The sequence below is a fragment of the Eriocheir sinensis genome, chromosome 42 (assembly GCF_024679095.1).
Source record: "Eriocheir sinensis breed Jianghai 21 chromosome 42, ASM2467909v1, whole genome shotgun sequence".
In the NCBI taxonomy this organism is placed as follows: domain Eukaryota; kingdom Metazoa; phylum Arthropoda; class Malacostraca; order Decapoda; family Varunidae; genus Eriocheir; species Eriocheir sinensis.
Genome location: NC_066550.1, coordinates 2,673,313 through 2,694,071, shown reverse-complemented (window position 1 = coordinate 2,694,071; position 20,759 = coordinate 2,673,313).

The following is a 20,759-nucleotide window of genomic DNA, read 5'->3' as shown; positions in this document are numbered from 1 at the left end:
AAACAACCGAAGCAAATATTACCCAGTAAAACCAAGTTGGTTGGGTTTGCCCCCCCCCCCCCCCCCCCCCAAAAAAAAAAAAAGGTTATTCCCTACCCTGTGTATATTAAAGCAGCAACTGAATGTGGTTGTGAATGTCTTTTTGAAACTAATTTTCTTTTTTCTTCTTTTGGCTTTGACAGGCCAGTTTCTTAACTGTTTGTTGCCTTTCCTTCTCTCCAGTACCTTTTGGTATTTTGTGTGGTTCAGCTTGTATCTGCACCCTGGAGGGAGGCTTTGGTAGCTTATCATCATCATCATCATAATAATAATAATAATAATAATAATAATAATAATAATAATAATAATAATAACTGTAACACTAGCACGTGAGACCAGGAGACCACTCCAAATTAAAAGAAACATTGTTTTTTTAAAGATTTAAATCGGTTTTAAAATGAATTTATACGTATTGGGAACTCATTTATCAATATGATGTTAAACTAAATTTTCCTTTGGAAAATCTAACCATGTTAACTATTACTTAAAATAAAATAAAAAGCAATCCTTAAGTCGTTATTTTTTGGGGAGTCTGGGCAAATATCTTGGGCGGTTTGTATTAATGCCAACACTGGTTCCTCGTTAGGAAGTTCCTGGAAAACAGACCCACATCGGTTCAATCTCTACGGGCGCCTATTTGCGGTAAAATCCTCATGACCTGGCTCCGGCGGGCGTTGAGCGTCGTCATGTCAATAGACTATGAGTAAAATTATGTCATAACCGGGCACTAAGACAAGTCGGACCACTGCAGGTGCTTCGAGTATACTTGCGTATGACAGAAATCTTGCTATATGAAAAAAATCGGGTTTCTCTTAAGTAAACTGCCATCATGTCCACCCATGACACAATCATAAGTTCATTGATGCTTTATAAATACTGTCCCTGGAGACGCCGCCTGTACGTATCGAATACTGGGTGCGACATCTCAACCTGTATTGATATGACCTATATATCATCAACGTCAAAACCATGATAGATTACTGTCATAGCTAAACACCACCGTAACCAGGTTGGATGTGGATCAGTTTAACCTCCGTGTAAGCGAGTTACCTGGAGATACCACCTGTGCCGTTCAAATACTGGTTGTTTTACCTCATCCTATCCTGATCTGGCTTATGTGCCATCGAATCAAGAGCCTGAATAGATTCAAGACCACCCTAATGATGGGGAGGAATCGGGATAGTCTTAGTTTTAACCTCCTCATGGGCGAAGTAGCCGGAGAGACAGTGTTAGGTTCAGTTATACGACAGACAGTATTAGCTTCAACTTATTATTAAAATTATTAAGTAGTAGGTTCAAATTTGTTCAAAGGTTGGTTTTATCCATAATGATATTTGATAATTCTGTCAAATCATGATTCTTTTGTTGTTGTATAGTCGTTACAACAAGAACAACCACAGCAAAAACGACAACAAAAGCAGTATACATCACGGCAGCCACTATAAATATAATTGGGCAGCCGTCACTCAGGGGCTGGGTTCGTCCAAGAATCCATGAAAGAGAGCCTACTGGCGCAATAGGCAGTACCTAAAAGAAAATACTACTACTACTACTTCTACAGTGATCACTAATACTAGTTGAGAGATGCTTAATAAAATGATGGTGTATTTGGAACTGCATATTAAACTACACACACACACACACACACACACACACACACACACACACACACACACACACACACACCTCTGCAGCCGCCCACCGCCAGCTTTACGTCTCACACCTCATACCAATTGCTCATTCACCCTCCCTTCCACTCTTCAATCTTTCACCTCCTCCCACTCAACGCGAATTCGTACACGCGTCCTTAATTAATACTACCGCTTCGTCCTCATAGTTCCACGCATTCACTCAGCACCCCGAAGAGAGAGAGAGAGAGAGAGAGAGAGAGAGAGAGAGAGAGAGAGAGAGAGAGAGAGAGAGAGAGAGAGAGAGAGAGAGAGAGAGAGAGAGAGAGAGAGAGAGAGAGAGCAGCTCCCAGTGCCATCTTATATGGACAGGGTACAGAGACACGCCGAACGCCTCATAAATTATACGGTGCCAGTGACCACCAGCAGCAGTAGGGACGACGAGGAGGACACCGGCAGCAGCAGCGGCAACAACAACAACAACAACAACAACAACAGTAACCGCAGCACCGTCATCCGCGACAGGACGTCCGTCGCTACCAGATGGATAGTCTGGAACACCGCAGGAGGGTCGGTGCCCTCACAGTGCTGCACAAGGCCCAGGTGCAGCACACACCACACCTCGCGGGTGTCGAAGCCCCATGGAGGAGGCCGGAGTGAGCTATGAGAGCTGTAGTGTCCGGCGATCTCCTCGAAATACCGGGGACCTGTACGCTGTATCAGCGGACCTTCACTTGCCCCACAACACTGGAACGCTTTCACGGACGAGGTGGACGTCTCGGCACTGGACACAGCGTGTGAAGACCTCTGCCCACCTGTGGTGTCGCGTGCGCTCCCCTTAAGTGTCAGTGACCACAAACAACAGGAACATAAAGGGGGGGGGGGGGGCACTAACACAAGCTACAGGTGTTACTGTATATATGGTAGTGTAGGGTAACCTTTGAAATAGGTGCCCGCAAGGGAAAGATCATCTTTAGCTCCTGAAACAACACGCCCTACTAAAAGGTTTTATACCTATGTGTCTTTGAATAAGAGAGAGAGAGAGAGAGAGAGAGAGAGAGAGAGAGAGAGAGAGAGAGAGAGAGAGAGAGAGAGAGAGAGAGAGAGAGACAGACAGACAGACAGACAGACAGACAGACAGACAGACAGACAGACAGACAGACAGACAGACAGACAGACAGACAGACAGACAGAGAGAGAGAGAGAGAGAGAGAGAGAGAGAGAGAGAGAGAGAGAGAGAGAGAGAGAGAGAGAGAGAGACGTACACTTGTCTCTTCCGCCCCGTCCCCCCTAACACTCGACGCTCTTCAACTATTGCTCCAGGGCCGCTGGTTTCTTTCACCCTCGCAGCTATGTATTGATCGTTGGGACTTGCGTTGCGACAGTAACACGTATATGTAGTCATTTGCACGCCTACATATTTTCCGCAAGTTATGTTACAGTTGTCATTGATTCGCCGGGATTCCTGTGACATGAATGGTAGCGCGCTGCTGTGGAGGGTGTCAACATGCGAGTCGACAACGACTCTTCAGGCGACTCTCCTATGGAGTCGGAGGGAGAGAGTGCCTGCCTTTGATTGTCAAAGGCCGCCTGATAGTGGTGTGGTGTCTCCCTCCAATCCTTAAATATTTATACGTGTAGGGGATGATCATCAGATTGTTCGTAATATTCCAATAAATATTTATTTAACGACAGAAAATTACTTGAACTTGAAGTAAAATATGAGAATCATTGATTCTGTTTTATATTTGTTTTTGTTTTGGGTAAGTAATGTTCTTGCGTTATATGCAAATAATAAGAATAATTGTCTGAAATTTCAAGTAAGAGATTTTCATGAATGGGCGCGGGCGTTCGTTTTTTTTATTGTTGTTGTTTGTGTGTGTGCATGTTTGTGTGTATGTGTGTGTTTGTGTGAGTAATTTACCCATTCTGATCATGTGTTCGACTCGCAATCGTCAGTCCGTATTCTCCCTGGGAGGGGGATCTCTTTAGCTGATTGTAAACAAAGATGTGAATGCACATACCAAAAAGCCTCATTTCTTTTTCTTATGAGGGGGCAGAAATTGTTATTTGTCAGCTGAAAATGCAGTCTGAGCAAGGCGTGAACGTTGGCTGCCGATGTAACAATAATCGGTGACCCCAGAGTTATCGGGGTTCAGGAGCCATCCAGGAGCGTGTGGACAGAGGGATGGTTGCCTAGATACCTAGCGAGTGAGGGGGAACTCCTAATACGAAAGTCGAGGTTTTCTTAACTGTTCATGATTTGCAATGTAAAACCAGAGCTGTTTAAGTATAAAGCACATGAGAGGAAAGTTTGCTCGGAATATGAAAGCCAAGATTGAATAGATAGCCCTCAGGAGCTTAGCGACGGAAGGTGGTTTTAGTACAATACCACATTCGTCGCCATGATTGTGTACCTACTTAAAAAAATACGAATTTGTCAAATCTACAAGCTATGGTTTAAAACTCCACTCTAATACTACAGAGTGAAATAAAAATTACGGAAAAAATGCAGTTCTCCATGGTAGTAAAATATATCTAGAAAAAATAAGTAATTTCTCAAGAAAACATAAACGTTAAAACTATAGCCAGAAGTAGTATGTCCGGATTCCAAAGTCCATCGATCAGTGCGAAGCAGGCAGACCTGCAGTTTCCTGGCAGCACGACATCTCGTGGACGGAACTGTCAAAAAAAGCTTATTTTTTCACGCACCCTAAATCGTCTGTGTCATAACTTTTCCCGTTATTTACCCCCATCAATGAATGGATTATAAACAGGCATACGTTGTATGCTATATATAATGATTTATAGTTCCTGCTGAGTGACCTAAGGTTAGATTAGATTAAAGTTTCATTACCTTTACAGAGGTGTGCATCCCAGGCGATGACATAAGAATATATGAACTTAAGGAGACCGCAAGAAGCCGGTAGGCCTATACAAGGCAGCTACTGTAAACCTAATCTCACGTAACCTTACTATCCATGAATTTGTTCAACTAATTATCGTATTGGCACCCATTGCATGACTGCCAAGCCTTTTCCACTCATCTACTATTCTGCTGGTAATTATCATAGTCTAGTTGTCTTTATTAAATCTGAAATTATCAAATTAAACTCATTACTACGCGTCCTACCCGGCTCTCTTACTACCATAGCCTTATTAACATCATCCTTATCAAAGATCTTCATCCTTATCAAAGTCCTTAATCCTTATCAAAGTCCTTCATCCATATATAAACTTCATTCAATTCTCCTCGTAACCTTCGTCTTTTTAGAGAATGCAGGTCTCTACCATTAAATAATTATTTTGTCAGCCTCCTTTGTATATGTCAACATTTTGATACCCCTTCTGTAGTAAGGGGACCAGAAATGTCTGAACCTCATATAAAATCGATATCATATTAAATATTGCTCGAGGATAACTTCAGCGCTTTTAATCCTTACGATTCTTGAGATGGGACCCAAAAGCCTGTTTACACGAGTTTTAACCTGAATGCATTGAGCCCTTAAACGGAACGTTCCCGGCATGTGTTACGGTTCACTTTTAGGGGGAGACGAATGTGAAATTAAGATTTTTAGGTTATCTTGATGGGGCATGCTGGTCGGCAGCAGTCGGTTCGTTGTGCAGGCAGGTGTTTAGAGTAGCGCCATCTTGATTAGCTGATACTGACCCCCGGAGCTCATCTCCGCGGTACAGACAGCTTTAGGACAGCATGCAGGTAGTTTCAAGCCACTCAGCGATGACTGAAAATTGTCATCATTAAGCAGCGTGCGGGACTTGAACCGGGTCCTCCAAATCCGCTGACGATTCAGTCACCGCCTTTACTGGCTCTAAATTAAAACTCGTTAACGTGAAGGAATTTGTTTCATTTAGATTTATATCCCTGCTATTATTCATTTGCTTACTGATATTTTTTTTTATCAGGGGAAAGCTACATTGCACTATTATGAAGCGCCATAATTAATTACACTTCAAGAGGCAGGCAGGCACTCTGGCAGAAACAGATGGGCTGGTGAACGGGCGCGCACACACACACACACACACACACTAACGTTCTATAACAATGGTCATGAGGAGCAACATGAGTCAGGCAAGAGTCATATATCACGGCACCCACTTTATTAAAATTGACCTTACCACTAACATGCCTGCTAGTGCTATGGGAACCAAATTAAAATACCCTTACACCTACACACAGGCAGACAGACAAAGATAAATAAACCTGCACAGACATACTGGCAGACAGACACTGCATAGACGGACGAGCAAGATAACAGAAAGGCAAACTGACAGAAAGACAGACGGACAGAGAAATTGACACACACACACACACACACACACACACACACACACACACACTGACACTGATATTGACACAAACACTCCCCCCACCCCCCCCTACACACACACACACTCTCACACAGTGATAGACCCCCCCCCCCCCCCCTTGTCTGCCCTCGTATGGAGTATGCATCTCACGTGTGGGGGGGCTCCACTCACACAGCTCTTCTGGACAGAGTGGAGTCTAAGGCTCTTCGTCTCATCAGCTCTCCTCCTCCTACTGATAGCCTTCTACCTCTTACATTCCGCCGCGATGTTGCTTCTCTTTCTATCTTCTATCGATATTTCCACGCTGACTGCTCTTCTGAACTTGCTAACTGCATGCCTCCTCCCCTCCCGCGGCCCCGCTTCACACGACTTTCTACTCATGCTCATCCCTACACTGTCCAAACCCCTTATCCAAGAGTTAACCAGCATCTTCACTCTTGCATCCCTCACGCTGGTAAACTCTGGAACAACCTTCCTTCATCTGTATTTCCTCCTGCCTACGACTTGAACTCTTTCAAGAGGAGGGTATCAGGACACCTCTCCTTCCGAAATTGATTTTTCTTTCGGCCACCTCTTTTAATTATTTTTTGGGAGTAGCGAGTAGCGGGCTTTTTTATTATTGTTTTCTTTTTTTTGTGCCCTTGAGCTGCCTCCTTTGTTGTAAAAAAAACAAAAAAAACGTGCGGGCACACACACACACACACACTGGATGAAGTCATCACTACCAGTGTTGATGTAGCAGTCATAACCGAAGCCTGGCAAATAACCCCTGAAACCTGCAACATCACGGGTTATCAACTCTTTCACCGCCTCAGGACAGGTAAACGTGGTGGAGGATTAGTGTTGTACTGCCGCTCTGACCTTCACCCCACCCTCATCCCTGTGGACCCCCCAGAGGGTGTGAAAGCCCTGTGGGCGAGGCTCACCCCCCCCCCCTCCCACCCCCGCCTCGCTGCCTCAATCATCCTCTGCCTGGTGTACCACCTCCTCGCGCCGCCACGGCCATCCAGCTCATCACTCACATCATTGACACCATGGATGACCTCCGCTCAAGATTCCCCTCTGCAAAAGTATTAATATGTGGTGATTTTAATCAACTCAACACCTGTGAAATAGAAGAGCAGCTGAACCTCACTCAGTTAGTGGATTTTCCCACTCACGGGAGAAACACTCTTAACCTCATCCTCACCGACCGCACCCAGCACTACCTCCCCCCCTAGCCACTCCCTCCCATGGGACGCAGCAACCACGCCTCCATTCTGTGGTGGCCGGCGCCTTCCACCTCACGCCCCACACGCACTGTTGCCAAGACCTACAGACCCGTGACGGACTCAGCAATGCGTTAGTTTGGTCAGTGGATCACACGGACCTGGACACACTGGACTGAGGTGCTCACTGTTGAGGACGTTCAAGACAAGTGGAGTAACTACCAGCAAATCATCACCACAGCACACCATCACTTCTTCCCAGAAAAAATCTGCGAATCCACCCATCAGATGCCCCTTGGATCACACCCAGGATTAAGCGACTCATGCAGCAACGCAACTCGGCATTCTTCACCAACCCCTCTTCAAGCATCTCCGGAACAAAGTGATACGGGAAATCAAGGCAGCAAAATTAACATACTACCCCAACAAGATACACAAGTCAAGCAAGAAAACATCAGCAGGTGGTACTCCAAGATCCGAGACCTGTGTGGATTAAACAAGACCAGTCACGGGTGTGACTCACCTGCCCGCCCCGGAAGCAGCTGAGGTCATTAACACCCACTTCACCGACATCTGCCAGTCCCTGCCCAGCCTAGACCTCACCTCACTCCCCGCCTATCTACCCACACCTGCACATCCACACCTCCTCAGACACCCTCCCCCCACCCTTGTGTTTCCATTGACGGCCGTCCCCTCCAGATGGTTCATTCATTCTGTCAAGCTCCTCGGCCTCGCCATTGACGACAAACTGACGTGGGGCCAACACGTCAGCTCCCTCATAAAGTCAGCCACATACCAGCTATACCTCCTCCGAAGACTGAAGAAGCTGGGGACACCCGCGCGTGAGCTGGCGAGTGTGTACTCCACCTTCATACTCCCTCGGCTCACGTACACGTCCCCTGCTTGGTCATCTTCCCTCAACGCCATCAACTCGAGCGGGTTCAGAAGAGGGCGGTGCGGCTGATCCTGGGGACCGGCTACACCACCTACCAGGAGGCCCTCCCCGCCCTGCAGCTCACCACCCTTCAGGCCCGCCACCAAACTCCTTCACCACCCACGACATAGAAACCTGCTCCCCCCGGTAGCTCCCCCTCCCCGCCACAATGTCCGACACCACAACAAGCTGCTCCCCATACGTGCGCGTACTGACAGGTATAAGAACAGTGCAATACCAACAACAGTGAAAATCATGAACACATAGACTCTTTACTCCTAAGTTACTTTTAAGTTTGTAGTTTTAGTGATCTCCCCATATAATATGTATATTTTCAGCTCTCGAGCTGCTTCTCCCTAGATAAACATAAGAACATAAGAACAAAAGAACGTTGGAATCTGCAAGAGGCCGGTAGGCCTATACAAGGCAGTTCCTTTGCGTATATTATTATTATTATTATTATTACACACACACACACACACACACACACACACACACACACACACACACACACTCACACAGTGATAGCCCCCCCCTCCCCCAACACACACGTGCGGGCACACACACACACACACACACACACACACACACACACACACGCACACACACACACACACACACACACACGAGCGCTCTATAATTATTCATCTTTGCATGATAATTATTCGTTCCCTTGCCTCCAGAATCCCTTTGGTCCTGTCTAATTAGTGCAATTATTGGTAATGTTTTCTTAATGATTTCGACTTTATATTAGTCTCGTGTTTAATCACATTTCCAATTGGTTTATTTTCGTATATAGTTTAATTATTAACCTGCAGATTACGCAGAGGCACTGGCTGACGAACAGTGACACTAAGCCTGCCCTCCCGCGTCTGTGCCATGACCCTCTCTCAGCCTCTGCCGTGTCTATTCCTCTGACCCCCCCTCCCTCCCCACCTCTCTCTCTCTCTCTCTCCTTTCCTTTCCTCCCCTCCGTTGTATGTTTGAGAGCCCGCCCAGGTTTAGTCGCCTCTTTTATTTTTCGTCTTTTGCCCCTCGTTTTTTGGCCCTTCCTGTCTGTGTTCCTAATTAGCGCGCCCTTTGCTGATCATCACTCAACCGAAATCCCATGACTTGTGGCAGTTTCCACACTTCTGCAGCTTTCTCTGCCTCCGTTACTGAAGCATGTCCATCTAATTGCACCGACAGTCCTTATATCCCATTTGGTATGTAGCTTTGCCTACCATGCCACGTTATCCAATCAGAGTCCGCACTCCGCCGCTATTTTAACAAGGGGAGTTGAAACACATATCATTGGCTACCAGGAATGGACTTCAGTCAAATACACAATGTAATTATGATATGCCACCCGGGGGATATATTTGGCGTTATTTCAGGAAAAGTCGAATTGTAGCATTTTTGTTATTGGACTTCAATGAGAATGACATTCACCGGTAGTGGATTAATAAATCTTATTTTGGTCAAGAAAATACAGGGAGATGGCGAAGCAGGCGAACGGAACTCAAGTGACGATAGGCTCCAAATGCCTAATCACCTGGGATATGATGAAAAAAGGAAACATAGATAACATTTGCAAATCCCTTGCTTGGGGGTGAGCCCAGGCTTATGACCCTCTTCCCATTTCTCAATACTTACCCCTCGCACTGCCCAAGAAATGTTAATGAAAAGTGATATGGACCTCCACATGTATTTGTATCTTTCTTGTCTTGATCCGTGAGATATATATATATATATATATATATATATATATATATATATATTTATATATATATATATATATATATATATATATATATATATATATATATATATATATATATATATATGAGAACATATATATATATATATATATATATATATATATATATATATATATATATATATATATATATATATATATATATATATATATATATATATATATTCATAGCAAATGTCAAAACCATGCTTTTTCTAACTCTTCCAGAGAGTTCTGGCAAAATATCTCCTCCAACTTCACTTCTTCTTTCTCTCCTCTCCTTAACCCTGATGGCAGCACAGCCGTTTAATTTATCTCTAAGGCTGAACTCTTCGCTCAAATTTTCTGTAACAACTCCACTCTGGACGATTCTGGGTATATTCCTCCTACTCATCCCCCCTCTAACTCCTTTAGGCCTATGCCTGTTATTAAGATTCTTAAGAATGATGTTTTCTACGCCCTCTCTGGGCTCAACTGTCAGAAGGCTTATGGACCTGATGGAGTGCCTCCTATTGTCCTTAAAAACTGTGCCTCCGTGCTGACACCCTGCCTGGTCAATCTCTTTCGTCTCTGCCTGTCAACATCTACCTTTCCTTCCTGTTCGAAGTAAGCCTTCATACAGTCTGTGCCTAAGAATAGTCATCGTTCCAATCCCTCAAACTACCGCCCTATAGCTTTACTTTCCTGTCTATCTAAAACTTTTGAATCAATCCTTAACCGGAAGATTCAAAAGCGCCTTTCCACTTCTGACCTATCTGATCGCCTGCAGGGGTTCCGCAAAGGGCGTTCTACTGGCGATCTTCTTGCTCTCTTAACTGATTCTTGGTCATCCTCTCTTAGCCGTTTCGGTAAAACCTCCTCAGTTGCGCTAGACATACCAAAAGCTTTCGATAGAGTCTGGCACAAGTCTTTGCTTTCTAAACTGCCCTCTTTCGGATTCTATCCCTCTCTCTGTTCCTTTATCTCCAGTTTCCTTTCCGGTCGTTCTATCTCTGCCGTGGTAGACGGTCACTGTTCTTCCCCTTAACCTATCAACAGTGGTCTTCCACAGGGCTTTGTCCTATCACCCACTTTCTTCATGTTATTCATCAATGATCTTCTTTCCATAACAAACCTACCCACTCATACGTTGATGACTCCACTCTGCATTATTCAACTTCTTTCAACAGAAGACCCTCTCAACAGGAATTACATGACTCCAGACTGGAGGGTATAGAACGCTTAACCTCAGACCTTGCTATCATTTCCGATTGGGGTAAAAGGAACCTTGTGTCCTTCAATGCCTTAAAAACCCAATTTTTCCACCTATCAACTCGACACAATCTTCCAAACACCTATCCCCTATTCTTCGATAACACTCAGCTGTCACCTTCTTCAACACTAAATATCCTTGGTTTATCCATAGCTCAAAATCTCAACTGGAAACGTCACATTTCTTGTTTCACTAAAAAGAACCCCTAAAAAGAGTTCAGAGGAGTGGCCGAAAGATAGGTCAGTTTCGGAAGGAGAGGTGTCCTGATACCCTCCTCTTGAAAGAGTTCAAGTCGTAGGCAGGAGGAAATACAGATGAAGGAAAATTGTTCCAGAGTTTACCTGCGTGAGGGATGAAAGAGTGAAGATGCTGGTTAACTCATGCACAAGGGATTTCGACAGTAAAGGAATGAACTTCATTAGAAAGTCGTGTTCTGCGAGGCCGCGGGAGGGAGGGAGGCATGCAGTTAGCAAGTTTAGAAGAGCAGTCAGCGTGAAAATATCGATAGAAGATATAAAGAGATGCAACATGGCAGCGGAATTTAAGAGGTAAAAGACTATCAGTAAGAGGAGGAGAGCTGATGAGACGAAGAGCCTTAGACTGCACTCTGTCCAAGAAGGCTGTGTGAGTGAAGCCCCCCCACACGTGAGATGCATACTCCATACGAGGGCAGGCAAGGCCCCTGTATGTGGATAGCAACTGTACTGGGGAGAAGAACTGGCGGAGACGATACAGAACGCCCAACCTCGAGGAAGCTGATTTAGTGAGAGAAGAGATGTGAAGTTTTCAGTTAAGATTTTGAGTTAAGGATCGACCGAGGATGTTTAGTGTTGAAGAAGGTGACAGCTGGGTGTTGCTGAAGAATAGGGGACTATATATATACATGTATATATATATATATATATATATATATATATATATATATATATATATATATATATATATATATATATATATATATATATATATATATATATATATATATATATATGGGGAGGCGGTGGCTGGGTCGACAGCGGAACGGCGCTGCGTTCAGGATGACGCGAGTTCAATCCCCGCTCGGTGCCACCAAGCTGGGATTTTACAGCCGCCGCCGAGTGGCCTAAGACTACCCACATGCTGTCCAGAATACCACCTATCAACCCGGACTCTAGATTTTAGGATTAAAAATGAGCTCCAGGAGGGCAAAATGAGCCAATGCAAGATGGCGCCACTATAAAACACTGGCCTGCGCCACAACAGGCCGGACCATACCATCAGGCTCCTCCAAAAACAGGCCTACCGCGCCACAGGCGAAGTTGTAAATATATATATATATATATATATATATATATATATATATATATATATATATATATATATATATATATATATATATATATATATATATATTACGCCACCGATGAGGTTGTCCAAGTGCAATATATTTTACACTCAGTATGTCCGTTGTTTTTGTTGGCTGTCATATATCTTGCTAACAATTGCGAAGTGCAATGCTCTTACTTTCTTTTCTGCTAAGGAGCAAAGTGAAGGTAGGAGAAAGGCTAGGAGACAGTGAGCATGTTTGGAGGTGGGGGGGACTGCTGGTCGGAGCCTGGGTGGTGCGTTTGGTTGTCAGGTGTCTGCGAATCCGTTAATGAGTTTGGTTCTAACAGTTTTAATTTCCTTTCCTTGCACTTTTTTCGTTCATATTTTCTTAGGTCTCTGCCATCGTCTTTGTCTTGAGAGTGTGCATTTTGTAAACCGACAAACCTCATCATATACCTTACTTTTTTTTACATTAGAAACTTTTCTTTTTTTTACATATAGTTTTAACCCCTCCGCTGCGATTTGCATGGATTTGTCTTTCACTGGTAGCCTGGTAACCTATAGTCCCAGGTGTTTCTCTGTCTCTGTAGTGGATAGTGGAGTGTTTCTCATGTGGTATTGGTATGGTGGAAATCCCCTCCCAAGGTGCAGAACATTACGTTTTTCTTCAGTGAATTGTAGCAGCCATTTTTTGTTCCAGTCCTCTAGCTTAGTGATGTCTTACTGTAGGGAATCCGCAGTAAAGGGGTTAATCATATTTTCACCTTTAGCCGTTGGGTTGAGGATGACGACTTTCTTTTCTTTTTCTATTCTTCCAAAAAGTTCCACCTTCAGCGTGGTGAAGAAATATGTGTTCTATTTTATTATCTTTATTTCATACTTTGTCTATATTATTCATCAGAGAGCCTTCAATGAAGAGCTCAAAATTTTCTTTATTTGGTTAACGGTAATGACTGAAAATGAGAACGTCTTCCACAAAGTGGGACAAATGTTAGACCCCACTCATAACACAACCCCAGTAATTTTTTTACCGCTGAATTGTACTCTGCTTCGTACTGCTAAGCCACGGCCACTATACCATATATGCCCTTAACCTGTAATATTCATTTTATCCGGTGATAAGGAACTTTGTCAAACGATTTACTGAAATATAGATAAAGTAGGTAAGTTTTCATCTCTTTCTGCCATTTCTATTACTATAGTATTGTTGAACAAAAGATTGGTGAGGCATGACTGTCTCTAGTGAACCCATGCTGTGAGTCACGAATTATGTAATACATCTCAAGGTGATCGCGCATGCTCCTGCCTGTTATGAATTCCAGCATGTCGTCTACAGGTGATGTGAAGATATTTGAACGGATAATTATATAATGCTGACGTGTCCACTCCCATAAAATCCGCGTCACATAAGCTACTTCAAAAAAAAAAAAAAAAACTAGGCAGAAAACCAAAATTAAGCGACACCTTAAATATATCGGCTAGTAGGCCACTGAGGACCCTATTGTACTTCTTCATATCCCGTGAAAATATTACGTCAAAATCCTAATACTATTATATCTGCCTAGGAATGGTCACATCCGTTAAGTTGTCGCCATCCACGCCGTCATGCACCTCAACTCAGCGGAATGGTCGTTAGATATTCCTGTGTGGCCGCGGCCTAAGTGTAGGTAGTTCATGCATAATTTACTCATATCCTCGCTATTTCGATGAGCTCACCTGTGTCTGTTTTTAAAGATCCTATTCTATCCCATTCATTTGTTCTATACATTTTAATGAACCCCCTGGGATCATTCTTAGCCTCGTTAGCTACCCTGATCTCATTTTGGTTTTTCTTGTTACAGAGTCAGGTAGAACACTCAACAACGGTTTTAATATAGATAAATTGAGATTTTGCAAAGACAGGCAAGAATTGGTTTACCAATAGAGTGGCGAATGAGTGGAACAGTCTTGGCAGTCATGTTGTGGGTGCCAATACCATAGAAACATTCACGAAAAGGTTGATGAAATTCATGGATAGTGAGGTTTGGTGGGGTTAGGCTTACAGGAGCTGCCTTGTATTGGCCAACCGGCCTCTTGCAGACTCCTTGCGTTCTTATGTTCTTTTGTTTTTATTAGGCGGATGTTCTCCTATATCGATCTGGCTAGTTCAACGAAGCCATCCCTAAGGTGGGTTTCACTATTTATATTTTCGTTTAAATTCGCCTCTAAGTCCATCTCGTGTTTGAGGCAACGGGCCATTCACTTAGGGACGTTAATTTATTTTATAAAAGCTTAATAGGGGATATGCCTCCCCTGCCCCTCTACTATTACTCTAGATTATTGTAGACCATCGGGGCTCGGGTTCTAGCCTTAAGTTCTGAACTTTATGTAATCCTAATGCCTTCCAATTTACTTTCCCAAGGTGTCTTTGAAGCTCTTGGTAATTATCTCTTTTAAAATCAAAGTTGAATTTATGGATTAGGTATAGACATTTACAGCTCAATTCAAGCTAAACCTAATTTCCTAGTGCTCCCTACAGCCTAGCTCACCTAACACCAGGAAAGCCTACCTATTGAATTCAAAAACATTTATCATATTTTACACAGCACATAATAACAGATACTTGATAAAACTATATTGACCCCGGATATAACTAATGCTGCGAAAACTATTACAGTAAAAACAACAGTAACTACTACAACTACTGTTACTACTACTACTACTACTACGTTTACTACTATTACATTTACTACTACTACTACTACTACTACTACTACCACATTTACCACTAGTACTACATTTACTTCTACTACTACTACTACTACTATTATGATATTTACTACTACTACTATGATACTTAATACTACTACTTATATATATATATATAGATATATATATATATATATATATATATATATATATATATATATATATATATATATATATATATATATATATATATATATATATTTTTTTCTACTACTACTACAACGGGCCTCCATCTATTAGAGTTGCGTTGTGAGCGGTATATTCTCTCATATCCTTTCACAAAGCAATTCATTGGCCCCACCCCGCCAATGACTGTGGCCGACAACCATCTTTATTTAATATTACAAACTTTACTAAACACTTATATTACTACTACTACTACTACTGCTGCTGCCACTACTACCACTACTTTAGTACTACTACTACTGCTACATTTACTACTACGATTTTTTTTTTTTTTATGTCGCTGCCTGTTGCGCCGGTAGGCATCTTCCTGGTGGGGCCTGATGGTCGGCCCAAGGCTTCTTCCAGGTGGGGCCTGATGGTCGGCCCAGCCCGTTCTGGCGCAGGCGAGTGTTTTTATAGTGGCGCCATCTTGCATTGGCTCATGCTGCCCCCCGGAACTCGTTCTTGATTCGCTTGGACGGCTTCCTCTAGAGTCCGGGTTGATGGGTGGTCTTCAGGACAGCATGCGGGTAGTTTTAAGCCACTCGGCGGTGACTAAAAAATCCGAGTGGCAGCGTGGGGATTCGAACCTGCGTCGTCCATCACGCGGTGAATGTGAGCCCAGTACGCTACCACTTCGGCCCGCCTACCCTAAATATTATTTACTACTACTGAAATATCACCACCAACACAACATCCGACTACATAAAAAGTAGATGATCATTCTCACCATTATTATCGCTACATCGTTATAATAACCAGCCTGACGTCCTCGCCGAGAGGCCAAACATTATTACCGTTCACTAATGAGGTGACTATTCATTAAGCCGGAGTGAGTCGTCCGCACTAGCACGTTATTAATTTGGCAGTGAAGGCACAAGAAATTGACCAACTTTAAACAACTGATTTGTTTAGGTCAACGCTTTCATGCAGCAGTCGCTATGCACAGGCATGACATTTCTTTTATAGGATAACGTAAAAACACAGGACCTTTACGTCAGTAAAAATGAGTTATAAAAACACGTTTATGTTAATGTAACGGGTAGGAAACAGTGGGAGAATGATAAAACATAAATGGTCGCACACACACACACACACACACACACACACACACATACACACATGAAAATACCAGTTCGCCTCCACCCCCTCCGCTCCTTCCCCACCCCTACACACAATAACACATGATTTTGGTGAAGTAATTATCCGAAAGTGTGTTTATCCCGATTCGTTAATGGGGTTTATGGTCGTGACAGCACGCGTTAGTGTCACGGAACAGTGGCTGCTCTCTCTCTCTCTCTCTCTCTCTCTCTCTCTCTCTCTCTCTCTCTCTCTCTCTCTCTCTCTCTCTCTCTCTCTCTCTCTCTCTCCACACACACACACACACACACACACACACACACACTCATCGCCATGGTATATTAAGACACTGTGTTCTCGCACCTGTACGTTTATACTTTACACAATTACTCACTATCTCCGTGGTGTAGTGGTAAGCGTGCCTAGCTATGAATCCGCTGGCTGGGGGTCAAATCCCGGCTCTGGCAATTGGCGTCCAGCTCATCCAAATCTTCATCCTTCCTTTCAGGCTGGTCGATAAATGGGCAACTGGGGAAACCTAAGGATGTTAATGAGGTATATTCCACAGTTGCCAGTCAGTCACGAAGTTTGAGCTATTCTTTCAATTACCGTAAATTACCTTTGTTTCTCTGTGATTTGCAACACATACACCTCAATATAATAAGTGACACTATTGTTAATAAAAATATAGCTGATCATTCTCATTGTTTTATTTATTGGTAAACGAGAACAATATAAATGCTGTCCAACAGCTTCTCATCCAAAATCGTTTTTGCATGAAAGACCTCCGAAATGAAGCAAAAATGGGCTCTTTGAAAAACTCTATTTGCATTATAAAATTTGCTGAGTAGCTGCCTGCCATGGGTGTATCAGTGTCGCCTTCGGCGAAATTCATCAAAAACATTAGGGCGTCAGGCATTCGACAACCCCCTCCCCCAAACACTAGGAAGGCAGGTGTTTGTGTCTCAGTAAGGTCACCGGCTTCCGCTCCCAGCATATCATATATACTCCGCCTTCAAGTGACTGCTGGTTATTGTGTGAGATGAACAAATACCTTGGGTGGACGCCTGCCGCTACCAGGAGTGTGGGAAGGTGAAAGGTGATGGCGTTCAAGGCCAGGAGTTGTGGGTGGAAGGAAACACTATTGGACGGAAGCCAAGTCGCGCACGGACAAAAAACAAACAAAGAAGGCTCGCTTTCTGCAGAGATGCCTGGCGCCCAAATGTTTTTGATACATTTCGCCGAGTGCTACACTGATGCACCCAAAGAAGGTACTCTGCATATAATACATTGTAAATAAAATAAAAAAATGTAAACTCATTTCCGCTTGATTTCACAGGTCTTTCATGAAAGAACTCTTTTGAATGAGGAGAGGTTACCGGACAGCAGTTATATTTTCTCGTTTACAATTAAATAAAACAACGAAAATGATCAACTACATTTTTATTAACAGCAGAGTCACTTATTGTATTGAAGTGTAATTATTGCAAGTCCCAGAGAAACACAGGTAATTTACGGTGATTGAAAGAATAGCTCAAGCTTCGTGGGCTCTTGCTCTAGCGGTGGTGATACCTTCTAAGGATGAATATACCCCGTTGTGGTAATCCGGATATCACACGCGCGGTGTCCCAGGCTAATGAGTTCTTACCTATCGCAGGCCCAAGGGTACACGTGAAAGAGATGAGCACGGAGGACACACAAAGCTCTTGCCCCCAACTTTGCCTCACTTATTCTAAATATGCTGAGTTATTGCCAGTAGAGCATAATGAAGGAGGAAATGAAGAAATTAATAAACTCCTTGCACGCCTTAGATAATGGATGAAAGAAAATCAAACAGAAGAATAGTAAACAATACAAATGAATGTATCTCGTGAAATATATTTACAGTATCAAAAGCAGAAGATAAGAACACAGTGAAATGGAATCCCAGTAAGTTCCAAGTTTGGTGGACTAATAATGGTTTATGATTTAGAATTTATGTAGAATAACAATGGTGATTTTGTGGAGTTAGCAGCTTCACTAAAGTAAAATTATATACAGTAAGCTAGTTTGTCTATTGTTTTTACTTCTGCTATACACAATCCCTAATTTTTCTTTCTTTCATATTTTGGGTACAAAATGTCGCATTTCTTCGCTTTGCTTAAATATTTTGCCTGCTACTTCTCCCCGTTTTTGTTTTTGACTTTTCATTGTTCATTTCTTTCCTTCTTTTTTCCCGTCCTGTATTTCCCTCCGAAGCCAGCACATGATTAAAATTTTTTGCGCTCCTTCTCTTCCTATTTTATTAATCAATGTCACTTGTCTACCTATGTATATGGTGAACAAGGCTAACACTGCAAATTCTATTTTTTTTTCGCAGGTAAGGACGCTGTGTTGAGCCAGAGAGGATTGAGACGACTCCACATCTCATCATTGCAGGACACGGTAAAATCAGTTGATAATTGCATTCACATTTCCCCCATAGGGCTCATATCGGAGAAAAAGTAAAATAAACTGTCTTAGAGAATAAAAACATAAACATTGTCAAAACAGTGTGTGGTACATAAAACTAATAAAAAAATACTTCAAACATATTACCATACTTTAGTTACCCATGGATTATTTTTTGTTTCTCTTTTGTATAACTAATTTGAATATTTCGCTCAACTTGGCAAGTATACCTTATCCAGAGTCTGGAGTATCTAATCATCCTAACGGGAAACAGTATTGTTTATACGTTTTTATTCGAAACCTTTTCATGAGTGACGTACCAAGTCAAAATTAGTTACAGCTCTAGGTCCGCTGTACTTCACACTTTTTGTCGAGAGTTTGATTATACAAAATCTTTTAACTGTAAATACAATTTTCTGGGTGTTTACGACACTGGCCTTTACAGCAAGAAAACACTACTATTCCTATATCAACTGCAAGAAAGTAATAATATTGCTGCTGGTACGTGTGGTGGACCTGGTGGTGCATGTGTTGTTTCCGGTGGTGGTGGTGGATACTGTTTAATTAGGTGAAATTCTCGTATCATGGCAAGACGATTATGTTTCAACAAAATCAGGTCATTGGAACCCTTTCGATATTTTAACTTCACCATTGCATTAATAACGGAGGACAACACAACACGGCTGCTGTTTGTTGGTTTTCTCAAAAAAAAAAAAAAAATGGACAGGAAATATTATTTATTCTGCTGCCGATACCCCCAACTACACCTCAAAGTCAGTCACATCTTCCTATTCAGTATCAGACAGCTACGACAATCTTCCAATATTCGGTAAAAATGAGAGCCAAGGTATGGCTATGAACGAAACGGTGAATTATTATTTGCTTAAGATAGCTTTTTGGTAATCTAATAAACCCGCTTTTATACCACTTGAGACTATTAAAGCTGTCCACTTGACAGGACGAAACAGTTTTGTCTTAATACCCAAAGTCAACGAACGTCAGTTGTTTTTTTAAAGCTCTACTCAAAGAACTAAGATGATTTATGCACGACTTACAGCCAAACTTTCGTGTGTGTGTGTGTGTGTGTGTGTGTGTGTGTGTGTGTGTGTGTGTGTAATAATAATAATAATAATAATAATAATAATAATAATAATAATAATAATAAAGGTCTTACGGCTCATACAAATATAGATAGGTTAGGGAGGTTAGGGGAACACTAAAATAGTGACATGAGTTGGGGAAAGGATGGATGGCGGCAAAGACGATAGCGGTGAGGTGCTAATCCCCGCCACAGTCCTTTGGGCTGACAGGGCTGCCTACACAGGACTTCAACACGTAGTTTATGGTGCACACTATCGCCCGCACTGCACTGCGTGCGCGGTACAGTGAGGGGAATATAAAGGAAAGGGGGGAGTTTGTTGTTATGGTCTGTGTGTGTGCGAGTTTGTGAATGTTTGTGTTTCTTCTTGTGCGTGGTAATTATATTAAAACAGTGTTTATCCATCATTGGTAGTCGTTAGGCTAAAAATAAACATGTTGCAAATGGAATATATTTTACAACAAAAAAAATAACTGATACAGATTAAAGGGAATCAAGGACTGGCGTGGCTAAGATATCGGTGTAATGGTGAGGTTGATAGTGGTATGAGATGGAAATGGGGTTGGGTGCAGTGTGGTGGAGCCAAGGCAGGGCAACATCTTCAAGCTGCGGCGAGATACTAATCCCCAGGTCATTCCTAGGTCAGTCGCAGGGTTAAGTGGCAGTAGTCAGCAAAGTGGAGATGATATCGAAAGGTCACTCACGTTAAAAGCTCAGTGGTGATCCCTGGCCGGATATAAGAAGTGAGGGTGGTTACTGCGCGTCTGGGAGATGCTGTGGTGTGCATCGCCATTCACCCGA